Below are 15,057 nucleotides of genomic sequence, written 5' to 3' on the forward strand. Positions count from 1 at the left end.
ATGGCAGCCTTCATTAGATCCCTGCATGTCCTCTCAAAACAGATCCCCTTCACTCCCACTACCCACTCAACGTTCAACCTTACTTGGAGCCTCCCCAGGATTTCACTAACCCATTACGGATGATTTCTAAAAATTCATGCACTCCATATCACAGTACCCAGTGTCTCCACAACCAAGAACCATAAGTTCTCCAGCATGGGGTCTGGCATGGATTCACATGCTCATGAATATTCCCCGTCGTCAGGCCGGGAATCCTCGGTATAGAAAAAATCAGTATCAGTTTCGTTTCTGATCTGTCTTTCTCAGTAGTAACCAATCACTGGTCTCTGGGTCATACTGCCCCCAGCCAATGACTGCCCTCTCCCTAAGCCCCTCCCCTGGCAGCCATCCTCAGATTTTTACCGCACGTTCAAGTGTTGGGAGTCCTCGTGCTTAGCTCTCGAGCTTTTGCTGCATTTTCGTGCTTTTTTCAGGATATTTTCTCATTTTTTCGGTTAAAAGAGCCTCAAGCTCCACCGTTTCTACTTTCGATCAACGGGGATCTGTTTTGGAGTTTTCTACGCCCCTCAAGGGTGAAGATTTCGTCGAGTTGCGCTTTTGGAGGATTCCAGAAGTTCCGTGGCCTACCCCGGGCATGGCCCAGGAGAAAGGGAGCTCGACGCCCGGGAAGCTTTTCAGGACCTGCCCTGGATGCCAGCTTCAGAACGTTTTCAAGGAGGACGAGCATTCGTTATGCCTCTACTGTCTCCATGAGGACAAGACGCACAAGGAAAAGGACTGCGCGTTTTGTGGAAACATGTCGGAGCGGACCATGAAGGATCGCCACCTCCGTCTCGCCAACTGGCTGGAAGGTAAGAGCCCGCCAGGCGAGAAGAAGAAGAAGAAGAAGTCCGAGCGGTCTTCTAAGTCCTGTGAGGGTGCTCTGGCGACGGGGGCCCAACAAAAGGCTAAGCACCGCGAGTCCACGGGCACTGGGAGCGCCGAACGGTCGGGCTCCTTGGCTGCCAGGCAGGGCGCACCCTCCCCGGTGCCATCGACCACGAGCCAACGCTCTGGCTCGAGTAAGAGGAAGTCCGAGAACCCGGCGAAGCTTCTGGAGAGGCCCCGGTCGATCTCGAAGACTCCGGCAGAGGGGGAGCGAGACTCGGACCCTCCCCCGAAGGTGAAGGCCCCGGGCGTACAGAAGGTGACGTTGACCGTGATTCACCCTGCTAGGACCTCGTTTGAGGATGTCGCCGCGGCCCTGGCTCAGCCTGTGGAGGCTACACCAGTGGAGGCGCCCTCAGGTACCAGAGTCTCCCTGCCACCGCGGAGGGAGTAGTCTTTCAGGCCCATCGAGAAGACCCCCACGAAGTCCTCGTTGGAAAAAGGGGGGGAGTGGGTGGTGGCCGTCGTGGATACGGACACAACCTCTGAAGAGGAGCTCATCCAAGTCGTGGAGGAGACACAGCCCATCGGGAGGGATCCCGACGAGGGCGACGACAAGGGCGACGGTGACGCAGACGAGGCTCCTCAAGAGCCCTCGCGACCGTTGTTTCCGTTCCGGCGCCGCAGGACACCTCGGCGGCCATTTTGTCAGCCATCCAGTCCTTATGCTCGGAGATAAGGACTAGGTTGCCCCTTCCCCCGACGGAGGAGCCTGAGCCAGACCCGACGGAGGATCCGGAGCCAGGACCTTCGGGGAGCCCACCGCCTAAGAGGAGGACGACGCATCCTAGGCCTCCTCTCCCGCCTCTGCGGCCTTCTCTGCCTTCCCCCGGTCCACTACCCACGGGGATGATACAGGCATGGACACGACTACGACGGGTATGGATGACGACGGAGGCGACGACGGGACGTGTCCCCCGTCGCTCCCTGCCCGACGAGATTGGATCCTTCCATGCAATGATCTCCAGGGCATCCGAGCTCTTCCAGCTCTGCCCCGAGAAAAAGAAGGAGGGGTTCCTTTACCAGCGGCGCGAGGCTAAAAGGAAGACGGTCCCCGCCGTGCTTACTTCCACATCCCTGTTCTAAAGAGGCACCGAAAGTTCCTCAGGTTCGTGGTCAAAGGGGGGCACTACCAGTTCAAGGCCCTCCCGTTCGGATTAAAATCGGCGCCCAGGGTGTCCACCAAGTGCCTAGCACCGGTGGCGGCGCGGCTGCGCCTGCAGGGGATCCACGTCTACCCCTACCTGGACAACTGGCTCATACGGGCAAGGACAAGGGAGCTCGCCGCGGAACACACTGCGAAGTCCGTCCAGCTGCTCACGGACCTGGGGTTCTCCATCAACTTTCCAAATTCCTACCTGGTCCCGTCGCAAGTCGCCCTGTTTCTGGGAGCACATATCGACACAGTGGCGCGGCGGGCCTCACCGTCGGAGGAAAGGATAAGGACCATCCTAGGAAAGGTGCAACGTCTACTGGCCACGGACGTGGCCAAAGTGAGGTCTATCAAGTCCCTCCTCGGAATGATGTCCTCCTGCATTTATCTGGTGCCCCATTGCAGACTTCGGATGCGGCCCTTGCAAGAATTCCTCGACGCCCACTGGATCGAGACGACGGGCAGCTTCGAGGACAGGATCTCACTCGACGAAACGTTCCATCAGGCGATACGATGGTGGGGTGCCCACGCTCATCTGACAGCGGGAACAGGCTTCCTAGCCCCGGCCCACCAGGTGACAGTGACGACGATGCCTCCCTGGAAGGTTGGGGAGCGCACACCGGGGGCCTCCACGCGAGAGGCCTTTGGTGCTCGGAGGAGAAGACTCTCCACATCAACATCTTGGAGCTCCGCGCAGTGTTCTGGGCCCTCAGGTCCTTCCTTCCGTCCCTCAAGGGCAAGGTGGTGAGGATCTTCACCGACAACACCATCACGATGTTTTACATTCGGAAGCAGGGCGGAACCAGATCCCCTGCCCTGTCCAAGGAAGCCCAGGATCTGTGGCGTTGGGCCATCGCACAATGGATGTTTCTGGTACCCTTTCACCTGGCAGGGATAAAAAGCACCATCACCGACTCACTCAGCAGGGAGCTGCGCTCACGCCACGAGTGGGAACTGCACCAGGATCAAGTGGACCGACGATGGGGCGAACCCCAGATCGATCTCTTTGCGACAGCGGCGAACTCCAAGTGCCGGAGGTTCGCCAGCAGGTTTCCCCAACCGAGGAGCATGGGCAATGCTTTCTCGTTCCCCTGGGACAGCCTGTTCCTTTATGCATTCCCGCCGTTGCCGTTGCTACTCCGGTTCGTCAACCAGCTCAAGAGGTCCCGGTGCAGGATGATCCTCGTTGCACCGGCGTGGCCGAGGCAGATCTGGTTCCCGGACCTTCTGGACTTGTCAGCGTCCACACCAGTCAAGCTACCGACGGACGCGGATCTTCTCTCCAGAGAAGGAGGAGCCATTCTTCATCACGAACCAGAGTCGCTGAACTTGCAGGCCTGGCTCCTGCAACACTAGAGTTTGGAGGATACGACATCCCGGCCGACTGCAGAGAAGTTCTTGCAAAGGCCATGGCATCCTCAACTCTCAAGTGCTACGGACACAAATGGAAGAGGTTCTCTGTCTGGTGCCGAGCACAGAAGATTAACCCTCTGCGGATTACGGCCCCTCAAGTATTGCCGTACCTACTGTCTTTGGCCAAGGCTGGCCTATCTCACGCCTCCATCAAGGTACATCTGGCTGCCGTCTCACGTTACACCAGAACTACAGGACGGGCGTCCTTGTGGTCTCATCGTCTGGTGAAGGAATTTATGAAAGGACTGTTCTGATCCTTTCCGCCGGTGAAGGCCCCTGCCCCAGCGTGGGAGCTCAACATGGTACTAACTAGGCTCATGGGGGCCCCATTCAAGCCTATGCATTCAGTGCCGTTGCAGTTTCTGTCGTGGAAGACAGCATTCCTCGTGGCCATCACCTCTGCACGACGAGCGGGAGAGATCCAGGCCCTGTCTTGCAAGCCTCCATACTTGACTTTTCACGACACGAGGGTGGTGCTGAGGACGCACACCTCCTTCATGCCCAAGGTGCCGTCGGACTTCCACCTCAACGAACCCTTGGTGTTGCCAGTTTTCTTCCCGTCGCCTTCGTCACTGGCTCAGAGGACTCTGCACTCGCTGGACGTAGCTAGAGCGCTGAAGTTCTACGTGGACCGCACGAAGAGTTTTCGGAAGACATCCCAGCTGTTTGTAAACTTTGGACCTGTGAATCAAGGGAAGGCTCTCTCGAAGGCTTCCATTTCCAGATGGCTCTCCGGCTGCATCATGCACTGTCACCAGTTGGCAAACCGACCGCTCCCCGGCCTTCCGAGAGCCCACTCGACCAGATCGGCGTTCCTATCTGGTGTGCCCCTGCTCGACATCTGCAGGGCTGCAACGTCGAGGTCGACGCACACCTTCACGAGATTCTACTGCGTCGATCGGGACTCCGGGAAGGAGTCCAGGGTCGGCCAAGCAGTGCTGCGCAACCTGTTCGCTTAAGGTGAGCCTGGTGAGGAGGTAAGAGATGCTTAATGTTGAGTTTTGTTTGTATTGCTTAATGTTGAGCCTGTTGCCACCTCCCGTGGTTGTGCATGTGTATACTGCTATGTATTCTTATATTCATGAGCATGTGAATCCATGTCAGACCCCATGCTGGAGAAGGAACAAGTTACTTACCTGTAACTGTTGTTCTCCAGCATGGGTCTGGCATGGATTCACATGCGTACCCTCCCGCCTACCCCTCTGTGGCTCTTCACTTGGTCATGCTGCTACTTTACGTGCTACCAAATCTGAGGATGGCTGCCAGAGGCGGGGCTTAGGGAGAGGGCAGTCATTGGCTGGGGGCAGTATGACCCAGAGACCAGTGATTGGTTACTACTAAGAAAGACAGATCAGAAACTGAACTGATATTGTTTTTTTTCTATACCGAGGATTCCCGGCCTGACGACGGGAAATATTCATGAGCATGTGAATCCATGCCAGACCCATGCTGGAGAACAAGTTACAGGTAAGTATTTTGTTCCATCCTGTGCTTTTGGAGTGATGCCCAGAGTATTTTGTTTGTTTTTCCTGACCAATGTTACCTGCCAGTTCCCTAATGAGCCCTCGTCAGAGACAGAAATACTGATTGTGCATTCTGAACACCCTGCTTCTGGTGTGAGTATTTTCACACAGATGACTGTGCTTGCTGCTGTACAGGTTGGTAACATTTGTTTAATTCTATTGGGGTACAGCTTCCTGGGCAGAAGCAAGAAAGTGGGAGTTTGTTGCTCAGACTTGATAGATTAACCTGCATTACGAACACTCTACTAGCTATTGGTCATGAAAAGAGTTAATTTCAAAGCGCCCTTCATGATCCACCTTGCCCTTAAGTGTTTGGGGCCAAATACATCTGTGGATGATCATCCCATACCACCTGAGAAGGCTTCTGTGATCAAGCAAGGATGCACTTCCTATAATCCCACAATACATGAGGAAGAGGCGCAAAGTGGCGTCGTTCTCAAGCATCACAGTTGAACTGTGGATCTCACCTGCAAGGGGAATTCACCCATTTCAGTATCAACCAAAGCCCACCATTACAATTGGACCGCAGGCATTGGTACCAAACCAAAAGCTACACACTGACATAATAACATGAGATGTTGCGTGCTAGGTTTTCACCCGTACTAGCACAAACCACTTGTGTTTGGTGCATTCATCATTAACATGCATGGTATTAACTTTGAAGGACAATTACAGGGCCTCGCACCACACATCAACAATTGGAATGGCATGTCAAGGCATTGCAATTAAAACAATACAAGGGCAAACTATGGTCTTTCCACCAGGCTGCAGGGTGATTCACAAGGGGTGAGCCTCCTCCAGTCATACAGAATTTTAACCAAACATGACATACTCATAGGTGCTGTCCTTGGTTCTGTACCTATGGGGCCGCCTGTAACTCTGGTCCCTTGTAATATCACACATGGCATGCTGTATTTTCGCTCCTTTAACTGCTCTAAATTGCTCCTAAGAAACCTACTGCGAGTGTGCACACTTTTAATTTTCTTTGAGTTATCAGGTGTGTATGTCTGGGATTAACACCAGATACACTTTGAAATTTAAAGCTTAACGCAATTTAATAGGGCATTGTTACAGGCAGGGGGCAAAATAATAAAGGGGGCAGACATAGAGTGCCACTGAAAAGCATCAGGATATCACAGTGGTCACTAACTAAAAACTCAAAGCTCATTCTCCTGCTGCTCGGTTCGTACCAGGGCACACCTCCCAGGAAAGTGAATACGGTGTACAAAAGAAAGACTTAACACAGTCTCTCCAGTTATCCAATGTCCAGGGCGTGTCTTTCTCATGGAGGACTGTCAACGGGTATTCCTCCGGTCTACTTCCAGAGGCAGTCCCCCTCCAGGGAATCCTCGCTTTCCAATAACCAAGGAATAAGGACGTTGGGCATCTGGTGTGACACTCTTCAAAGTCTGTAGCGCCGACAAGGGGAGCTTGGCAGGGAGGGGAGGGTGACCAAGTTCTCTCTCGACAGTCTTGACTTGGGTGATCCTTATTCCCCATTTACCTCCATGCTTCTGCTTCCTTGGCCCACCTGTAACGCTCACCTGATTCCCGCAGAGGCGCCGGTCTTGACTGGGTGAATGCCGTATCTTCAAAGGTGATGTGTAACACACGGTTGGCTCTTTGGGCTGGACCTCTGTGCACTGTATGTCTGACTCGAAGAGTAAGATGTCTGCAGATAGAAAATATGGGATTAATGAACTGGGGTTATTGGGTGCCTCTCTCCTCTTCCCTTTCTCTTCTCCTGTAGAACCCCAAAGGTTAACGCCCTCACCTTAGGTAAGTGAACGCCGAGCTCTCCATCTGCCTCGGGGCAGGGTGCCGTAACCAGTTTCTTCACTGGATAAGGGTGCAGGCCTCTTGACCTCAGAGGACTGCTGTCCGTCAACTGCACGAACGGTAAGTTCTGGGCACTTCAAATGTCTTAAAAGTCTTTTGTAATGATATCTCTTGTTTTGCAGGGTTCCGGCGATGGCGGATGGCGGGCTGATGAGAGTTGAGGATCGAACCCGCGTGAGGAATAGAAGCGCCTGGAAGCACGTAAGTAAGCGCTTGTAGCCTGCTTCACGATGCGCACTAACTGTCCCTTTTATCTTGCAGGTACAAGTTCGGAGCTTTAGAGAAGCTGAAGGGTGCTGGAATACCCACTGGATTCGGCGTGGGAAGGAGTAATAGCACGTGAGTAATAAAGTTGCCCAATGTCTTTAAACGCACCTTCTTTTGTCTTTCAGATGCGGGATGCAGCGCCGAAGGCCTCCGGAGCGTGCGAAGAGCTGGTAAGCTTTTGTCTTTCAGATGCCGGAATGCAGCGCGAGGCGTTGGTGACAGCCGATGGACCAGGTAAGAGATGCGCTGCCACTGAAGACCGTAGTGCTAACCTGTTCTTTCTTTGTCTTTACAGGTGCTGCTGAAGACTGGATTCCAGGATGGTAAACCTTTGTTCCCTTAGGCCCAGGATCAGAAGCAGAAGACACGATGAGCGTTCTGCTGCAGAGAATGCAGAATAACACAAAGCAAGATTCATCCATCGGGTGTGGTTTAAATAGCCTCCTGTAGTGCTTAGGTGTCTCCTTCCACAGCCACGCCTAGGTAAGAAAAGAGTTCCTGCTTTACAGAAGAGTTCCAGTGTTCTGAACCTAGGGAGTGGCTCCTGCCCCACCCAACAGGAAAAGTAGTCCCAAACAGAAGAGGATCAGGGGTTCAACTGGCAGGTAAGTAAGCAGCATGGTCTGCTGCAGGTAAGTCCACCCAAGCATTATGAGCCCGGCGCTTCCAGTGCTGGGACTGGGCATCTTTATGAGCCTGGTGCCACTGGCGCCAGGACAGGGTCCAAAAGGTCCCAATTGGGACAGGCTGGCACTCGGAACCGGGGTTATGGGTCTGCTTCCAAGGGAGTCGGGCAAGTCCTGATCTTTTGGAAGCAGAGATCATGACAGCACCCCCCCTCAAGGCCCCTCCCAAACCGGGCTTCTCCGGGGGTTTGGGCTTGTTAGGAAATGTTCGATGAAATCTTTTGATTAGACGAGGCGCGTGGACATATTCTGCAGGTTCCCAGGATTTTTCTTGGGGACCGTAGCCTTTCCAGTCAATCAGGTAAAATAGTTTAGATTTGGAGATCTTGGAATCCAGGATGCTTTTGACTTCAAACTCGAGTTCTACATCAACTAGAATAGGTTTTGGAGATGTAGTTAGTCGGGTTTGAGGTTGTACGGGTTTTAATAGAGAGACGTGGAAGACCGGATGTATCTTCATGTGAGGGGGCAAGTCCAACTTGACCGCTACTGGATTTACTATGGTAGTGATGGAATAGGGACCAAGGTATCTTGGGTTGAATGTGCGTGGTCCTTTTAGAGGTAGATATTTGGTGGATAACCAGACTTGATCTCCTACTTGATATTGGGGGGCTTCCTTCCGATGTTGGTCTGCTCCTTTCTTGTATTGTTCTTTAGCCCTTTGAAGGTGAGAAACGGCTTCCTTAAAGGCTTGGGTGATTGTAGAATGCAGGTGGTCTACTGCTGGTGTTCCAAGATCTTGGAGTGGATCCAACTCCGAGGTTCGAGGGTGACTACCGTATAAAAGAAAAAACGGGGTCTTCCCAGTTCCCGAGTTGACAGAGTTATTGTAGGCATATTCGGCTATCCAAAGGATATCTTTCCAAGTTTTTTCAGTTTGTTGTAGCATGCAGCGCAAATATTGTTCCAGAGTTTGATTGGTCCTCTCGGTTTGTCCGTCGGTTTGAGGGTGGTGGCTGGTCGAAAGTCTCCAGTTTGAGCCGACCGACAGCAACTTCGCCAAAAATGAGAAATAAATTGACTACCTCGATCCGAAATTAGAACTGAAGGAAAACCGTGCAGTCGGACGATGTTTTCGAGAAATTCTCGGGCCAGAGTTGCTGCTGTTGGTAAGCCTTTGAGTGGAATGAAATGCGCCATCTTGGAGAATAGGTCCACGATTACTAGGATCGTATTGTATCCGGAGCATGGAGGTAGATCGGTGATGAAGTCCATAGAAAGCGTATGCCAAGGGCGAGGCGGGATGTCAATAGGGCGTAAGACGCCGGCTGGTTTTTCCTTTTGACTCTTGTTTTGGGCGCATACTCCACAGGACATTATAAAGTCTCTGATATCTTTTTTCCAAGACGGCCACCAGAAGTAGCGCTTGATCTTTTCCGAGGTCTTGGTCATACCGGGATGTCCTTCCATTAAAGAATCGTGATAACAAGAGATTACCTTTTTCTGTAAATCTGTGCTGTGCAGGTATAACCGTTCTTGGAAATATAATAGGTTGTCATTCACCGTAAAGTCCTTTCCCTGCAGATGCCAATTCTGTATGTCTGCTGGAGTTACCAGTAGCCTGGCTTTATCCTTAACTTCCTCTATGGATTGTGTGGCGATTACACCTAGAATTCTTTGTTCGGGAATGATAGGTACAGGTTTAGGATTGATCAAATGTTCTTCCACTCCCATCCGAAAAAGGGCATCAGCTTTACCGTTTTTTGTACCAGGTCGATAGGTAATTATGAAGTCAAACTCGGCAAAGAATAGTGCCCAACGGAGTTGCCTAGAGGATTGAGCTTTTGCGGTTTTCAAATATTGCAGGTTTCGGTGATCTGTAATCACAGTAACGGTGTGTCGGGCCCCCAGAAGATAATGCCGCCAAGCCTTAAAGGCGGACTTGATAGCTAGAAGTTCCTTATCAGTAATAGTGTAATTGATTTCAGGAGGCGAGAATTTGCGGGACCAAAATGCCACGGGATGCAACTGATTGGTTACTGGGTCCTTTTGTGATAGAACTGCCCCCATGGCAAGGCTCGAAGCATCAGTTTCAACGATGTAGGGGAGTTCTGGGCGAGGATGTTTTAAGATCGGTGCAGAGATAAATCTAGTCTTCAAATTCTGGAAAGCTTGTTCCGCCTCGGTAGACCATTCAAAACGTTTGTTTTTCTTTAACAAGGTGGTGATGGGCTGGACTATTCGAGAGAATTCGGGGATAAACCTACGGTAAAAGTTAGCGAAGCCTAACATGCTTTGAACACCTTTTACGGAGGATGGCGATGGCCATTTGAGAATTGCATCGACCTTCTTTGAATCCATACGCACTCCGCTAGGTGATAATATGAATCCCAAGAATTCAACTTCAGTCAAGTTGAAAACACATTTTTCCAATTTAGCGAAAAGTTTGTGTTGACGCAATCTCTCAAGGACCATTTTCACGTGTTTCCGATGTTCAGTTTCCGATGAAGAATAAACAAGGATGTTGTCAATGTAAACAACAACACACACATCTATGAGCTCTCGGGGGACATCGTTCATAAAATATTGAAAGGCGGCCGGGGCATTGCAAAGTCCGAAGGGCATGACCTGATATTCAAATAGCCCATACTTGGTGCGGAAGGCCGTCTTCCATTCATCGCCCTCTTTTACTCGTACCAAGTGGTAGGCTCCTCTAAGATCCAGCTTTGTATATATGCATGCTTTTCTGACTTGGTCCAGGAGTTCAGGGATCAAAGGTAACGGATATCTATTCTTAACAGTGATCTGGTTCAGGGCGCGATAATCTATACAAGTTCTAAGGTCCCCTTCTTTTTTTGGAACGAAGAACAAAGCTGAGGAAGCAGGGGACTTGGAAGGACGAATAAACCCATTCACTAGGTATTGATCCAGGTATTGTCGGAGGTGAAGATTCTCAGGCTCGGTGAGGGCATAAATTCTACTACAAGGAGGAGTAGATCCAGGTATCGGGTCTATCTGGCAGTCATAAGACCTATGAGGAGGTAGAGAGTTAGCCTGATCCTTCTGGAAAACATCTTGGAATTCTAGGTATTCAGGAGGTAACTGGGGAGCCTCCGAGGAAATTGCTGCCAGTGCAACACCAGGTCGAGGGTGACAAGTAGAGACACATTCTGGAAACTGAACCGTTCTTGCTCGCCAATCGATCTGAGGATTGTGCTTCTCTAACCAAGGAATTCCTAGAATATTCTGGAACTGAGGGGCCTTGATCACATCGAACACGATCTTCTCATGGTGTCCATCTTGACTTACTAGCGTCACTTCTTGGGTGGTATGCGTTACTGGTCCGGAGGCTATCTCCGTACCATCCACCGTAGTAATGACGTCCTTTACAGCCTTTGGACAAAGAGTCAGATTCATCCTCAAAACCATTTCATGATCCACATAATTGCCGATGGCACCGCTGTCGACGTAAGCTTCAATCGCATGTAATCGATCCGGATGTTCAGGGCTAATGAGGACCATAGTTATCACGAAATGCGAGTTCACTGAACTGGTTTTAACGCTCGGCAAGAGGACCTCTATTCTTGTCGGGCGAGGTCGTTTCCCTGCTCAGAGTTTGTGACCCTGGTAACTGCAGCTCCTACTGCCTTCTTGGCTGGTTTCACCGGACAGTCTCGAAGAAAGTGCCCCGAGTTTCCGCAATAGAGGCATAATTGCAGCTGTTTTCTCCTTTCCCGCTCCTTTTGTGTTAGTGGTCCTTTCAGGCCCCCTATTTGCATGGGTTCCCAAGAGTCTACTCCTTTGGTAGGAGTTGGTGGTTTGGAAAATACTCGAGCATCAAACTTGGAACGATCGGCCTTCCTGTTCTGCAGTCTGTGGTCAATTTGAACGACTAAGTCAATACAGCCCGAACAGTCTTGCGGGGGATTCACTACTTGGGCTAACATCTTTGAGCTCTCCACGTAGACCTCTATAAAACAGCGTAATCCTTTTGTCCTCAGGCCATCGAGTTTCCACTATCAGTCTGTTGAAAGACGCAAAATAAGCCAAAAGGTCTTGATTACCCTGTCGCAATGAAAGGAGCTCATTGTCCAAGGCCTGCCCCTGTGAATGTCTTGCAAACAGTTTTTCCATACTGAGCTGAAAAGCTTGAAAATCATGGAGAACCGGATCATCTTGATTAACTAGAGGGATCGACCAGTCTGCCGCATTGCCACTAAGGTACGAAAGCACGAAAGCTACCTTAGCTTGATCAGTTGGAAAGGCTGCTGGCCGGCATAAGAAGTGCAACCGGCACTGATTAATAAATACTGCAAACCTCTTTGGGTCACCAGAAAATCGTTCGGGCGGAGCCAGAGGTACATTCCCAGGTAGGTTGATCTGCACTAGGTTCGTAGAGGATGTTGAAGGAAGATTTGCCCCTGATGCGGGTAACGGAGTTTGTCCGGCTTGTGACTGTAGCAATTGTCTAGCGAGATCGTCTGTTCGCTCCTTGGAAATAATCAGTTCCCTTCTTAGAGCATTCGTTTCCTGACTGGCTGCATGCACTTCTGCTCTTAGTTCCCCAAGTAACTGGGCTAGCTGGTCGGTATCCGAGGTTTCCATAGCGCCTGGGTGGGAGTTTTGCGGTAGGCTTTGTGTTCTGTAACGCTCACCTGATTCCCGCAGAGGCGCCGGTCTTGACTGGGTGAATGCCGTATCTTCAAAGGTGATGTGTAACACACAGTTGGCTCTTTGGGCTGGACCTCTGTGCACTGTATGTCTGACTCGAAGAGTAAGATGTCTGCAGATAGAAAATATGGGATTCATGAAATGGGGTTATTGGGTGCCTCTCTCCTCTCCTCTTCCCTTTCTCTTCTCCTGTAGAACCCCAAAGGTTAACGCCCTCACCTTAGGTAAGTGAACGCCGAGCTCTCCATCTGCCTCGGGGCAGGGTGCCGTAACCAGTTTCTTCACTGGATAAGGGTGCAGGCCTCTTGACCTCAGAGGAGTGCTGTCGGTCGTTAACTGCACGAACGGTAAATTCTGGGCACTTCAAATGTCTTAAGTCTTTTGTAATGATATCTCTTGTTTTGCAGGGTTCCGGCGATGGCGGGCTGATGAGAGTTGAGGATCGAACCCGCGTGAGGAATAGAAGCGCCTGGAAGCACGTAAGTAAGCGCTTGTAGCCTGCTTCACGATGCGCACTAACTGTCCCTTTTATCTTGCAGGTACAAGTTCGGAGCTTTAGAGAAGCTGAAGGGTGCTGGAATACCCACTGGATTCGGCGTGGGAAGGAGTAATGGCACGTGAGTAATAAAGTTGCCCAATGTCTTTAAACGCACCTTCTTTTGTCTTTCAGATGCGGGATGCAGCGCCGAAGGCCTCCGGAGCGTGCGAAGAGCTGGTAAGCTTTTGTCTTTCAGATGCCGGAATGCAGTGCGAAGACCTCTGGAGCATGCGAAGAGTAGGTAAGCCTTTGTCTTTCAGATGCCGGAATGCAGCGCGAGACGTTGGTGACAGCCGATGGACCAGGTAAGAGATGGGCTGCCACTGAAGACCGTAGTGCTAACCTGGTCTTTCTTTGTCTTTACAGGTGCTGCTGAAGACTGGATTCCAGGATGGTAAGCCTTTGTTCCCTTAGGCCCAGGATCAGAAGCAGAAGACACGATGAGCGTTCTGCTGCAGAGAATGCAGAATAACACAAAGCAAGATTCATCCATCGGGTGTGGTTTAAATAGCCTCCTGTAGTGCTTAGGTGTCTCCTTCCACAGCCACGCCTAGGTAAGAAAAGAGTTCCTGCTTTCCAGAAGAGTTCCAGTGTTCTGAACCTAGGGAGTGGCTCCTGCCCCACCCAACAGGATCAGGGGTTCAACTGGCAGGTAAGTAAGCAGCATGGTCTGCTGCAGGTAAGTCCACCCAAGCATTATGAGCCCGGCGCTTCCAGCGCTGGGACTGGGCATCTTTATGAGCCTGGTGCCACTGGCGCCAGGACAGGGTCCAAAAGGTCCCAATTGGGACTGGCTGGCACTCGGAACCGGGGTTATGGGTCTGCTTCCAAGGGAGTCGGGCAAGTCCTGATCTTTTGGAAGCAGAGATCATGACACCACCTGCCAGGAGTCTTCTGTTAGCACTGCTTCCCCTACTGGTATTCCCCTATTCAGTGTGTCTCTAGATTCTAGTTAATGATCTTCCACCGACACCAGCTCTCCTCTCCAAAGCTTTTTCCTTCTGTTTCCATTGCTGGTCCACCTACTGCTGCTCCCGCTCTCTATTCTCCTTTTTACCTCCTTCACCCTCGCTTATATCTGGAGCCACTCCCCTTGTGAACTTGTTCCTCCCCACAAATGATTGCTTCTGTTGCCTCTTTCAGCCCCTCTGTCATTACTCTCCTCATCACCTTGTTCACCCTATAAACCTTGCCTTACAGACCCATGTCTGAATTCATAGACTATTTTTTGTAAACAATTGCAACTAAATTACAATCATATGTCAGTGACTCCACATGTATTACAAATACTACAAGATGTGATGTGAACATATGATCATTGTCTCGGGAGGATAGCTCAGGGGCAACGTGCTCGCTTTGTAGAAGCAAGACAACACAGAGCAACTCGGGTTCGAACCCCGGGTCCGCGCTTAGAAACCTCTGGGTATGAAGCGCGTTATAAAAACCTATCCTATTTCATTCCTTTGTCACACTAGATGTTCATTTATGTTTAAATCTTTTAATTAGGTAGTATGTAATACCATCATACAAAAATCAAAGCTGCAATTTGGTCTTCAACAGAACATTAAACCATAATAACCAAAAAAAGGAAAAGAATGAACAAAGAAAAAGAAAACAAGGCATCAAGTATAGCTTATCTTACAGTATTCAAACTGGAGTTGGTGTATGCTCGCAGTGTCTTGTCTCTGGGAAGGGTGCATGTGGGGAGGGAATTGGGGGCGGGGAGGGAGGCTCCAATCATTAATATCAGCTCACTTTCCACAGGTCCACTTTCTAGTATCAGTCCAAATCCCGGGGAATTCCGCACACTAGCACATGTGTCCGTGCGACAGAGCACCCAAACGTTCACTGGGGCTTATCGTCCTATGAGCAGAACATTGCAAGGAGACAGGCATTCCAAGCTGCTATATTCTCAGCAGGCTCTCTGATACCCTTCCTCATGGCCGTGTACTAAGTCATAATTTTGCCTGTACGCCATATCTTGAGATCACTGCACCAGAGGTGATATTGCGGACCCCCTTCAGCCTCCATGCCATGGCAATGCTCCTCTTGGCTAAAATGCAAGCCAGGTCCATGAATTTAAGCATGTGCCTATTTTTA

The 15,057-nt window shown here is 50.8% G+C and overlaps 1 protein-coding gene across 4 annotated transcripts in view; it reads left to right on the plus strand.

The window, feature by feature from the left end:
- The window catches only part of EFR3A (EFR3 homolog A), a 1,818,520-nt gene that overhangs the window by 913,276 nt on the left and 890,187 nt on the right, over window positions 1-15,057 (plus strand). The window lies entirely within an intron of this gene.

This window comes from Ambystoma mexicanum, chromosome 5q (assembly GCF_040938575.1).
Source record: "Ambystoma mexicanum isolate Mex_15411 chromosome 5q, UKY_AmexF1_1, whole genome shotgun sequence".
NCBI lineage: Eukaryota > Metazoa > Chordata > Amphibia > Caudata > Ambystomatidae > Ambystoma > Ambystoma mexicanum.